This window comes from Molossus molossus, unplaced genomic scaffold, assembly GCF_014108415.1.
Source record: "Molossus molossus isolate mMolMol1 unplaced genomic scaffold, mMolMol1.p scaffold_m16_p_2, whole genome shotgun sequence".
Lineage (NCBI taxonomy): Eukaryota > Metazoa > Chordata > Mammalia > Chiroptera > Molossidae > Molossus > Molossus molossus.
Window position 1 is genome coordinate 57,447,598 of NW_023425355.1, and position 2,154 is coordinate 57,449,751.

Sequence of the window (2,154 nt, forward strand, 5' to 3'; positions counted from 1 at the left end):
ATAATTAGTGATGTTGACCAGTTTTTCATATATCTGTTGACTGTATGCATGTCTTGTTTGAAGAAGTGTCTATTCAGGTCCTCTGCCCAGTTTTTAATTGGATTTTTTGATGTTGAGTAGTGTGAGTTCTTTATACATTTTGAATATTGCCTCCACATTTTTCAAGGCTCCCCCACTTCCCAAACATGCCTGTATTGTTCAGAGAAGGCTGAACTCCTACCCCCTTGCAGTACTGGGAAGGATGCAGCCTGAGGCAGGGTCTAGTGAGCATCCATGGAGCTGCAGTGATAGCAAGCAGTGGTTGGGTGGAAGCATATATTAAGGGGCTGGCACCCAGGGAGGAAGGCACTGCCATTCTCATTGAAACTCATCACCGTGCCCTTTGTGCACCAGAGGCTTCACCAATGCTCTCCCTAGGATGCTCCCATGGAGACTAACCTATTGCACCCAGAAGATTGCCTGGGTACTCAAGATAGACAAGGTGATTGAGGTAGGGTTGGTGCATAAATTAGAAGCCAGCCCCTCTGTCATTGGCAGGAGCTGGGCACTAGCACCCGCAGCATGAGTGCTATATTAACATCACTTCTTTTCAAGCAGAAAGATTTCAATCTTACATTGGATGATTAATTTAAACTCCCCTCCCCCTTCACTGTGTGATGTGTGCTCCCATGCTAGCAATAAAACTGCATGATGGAATGCTCACTTACAGGAACCATGTTCAGTTTTATGAAATTTGGGTGCTGCATAATTGGAAAATTGGAGATATGCCTGAGATCACTAGAAAATTTGTAAAGAGCATGCTAAAAGTGTTATTTTATGATACATGGCTATAGTATACAGAGTATCAGCAACTTGAAAGTGGAATTGCCTAGGAGACAAATTTCTTGATTTAGAAATTCCAATGTATGTAGGAATAATTGACAAAGGGACAAATCTAAGCCAGTTAAATGCAGTTTAATTTCTGTGGCACGATGAAAAACACAAATCTGCTTTCATTCAGGTACACTGCATCATTACAGAATTTAGTCCATGGAAGCACACATTTTAAAGTATAGACTCTTTTAAGCAGAATGAAAATGGAGAACACACAGATCATCTAAACTGAGCTAGTTTCCAAATCAAAGTTTTTAATCCTAAAGGTGCAGAACTGAAAAAAAAAAAAAAAAAAAAAAACTGACTGAGAGAAGATGGAGAAGAGAACTGCTCACAAAAAGAAAAAATATCAGCCATTCTATGATACCACAATTCTCACAAAGTTTTCTCTGTGGCCAGATACACTCACAGATTATGTGAATAACAAACCACTACATAGCACCCACTTTCACCTCCCCATAGTGGAACACTTTCAATGTCCCAGACAACAATTCTTTCCCAAATCTTCAGGGAAATATTTTCACAAACCTCTAGTAAACAACTTCAGCCATCAGCCATAACCAAGAACATAGCAGTGGATACACAAAAACAGATTCTATTCCTACACAAGACTGTTTCCCAGTTTTTTAAATGCCAACTTATTAAAACTGACAAAAGAAAATTTAGTTCAAATTTGTGGTACAACTGATATAATTCAGCTTTATAATTCACTGAAGTCAAGGTTGGTTAGGCCCCGATTAACCATCTATGTTTGCTAGGAGCAGCTGGGCAGCATCAGGTTTTAAGCAGTAGAGTTGATAATGGCTGTGTGACAACCTATGTTTATCCTGAAATTTTCTTGAAAAAAAATGGTTGCCTCAGAAGTTGCTCAAAAACTTGAGTTGGTGTTCAATATTCTTTTCCACCCCAATAACCAGGTTAACAGACGATACCACTGTTATCCACATTCTTGTTAGAGATAAGATGGTTCAGAACTTTAAAGATGAAAGTTTTTATTCTTCACAGTATAAGTTGGAAATAGTGATGGTATCCACACAATTTTGAAGTGATGTCTTATGTAGTCTAAATTATATTCAGTACCAAACAAAGTTATGCTTAAAAGTGTGTGAAGACTGAATCCAAGAAGACTTGGGGTTGGATTTTACTGTATGAAATGTTATATATTAAAAATACAAGATGACTTTTTTTTTTATCCTCACCCGAGGACTCTATTTTGTTCAGATAGAGAGGGAGGGAGAGAGCAAGAGAGAGACATCGACATGAAGGGACACATCGAGTGGT

At 38.7% G+C, this 2,154-nt stretch overlaps 1 pseudogene; it reads left to right on the plus strand.

Annotated features, from left to right (window-relative positions):
• Positions 1-418: 418 nt before the first annotated feature.
• LOC118635317 lies at positions 419-1,917 on the plus strand (annotated as a pseudogene).
• Positions 1,918-2,154: the final 237 nt, after the last annotated feature.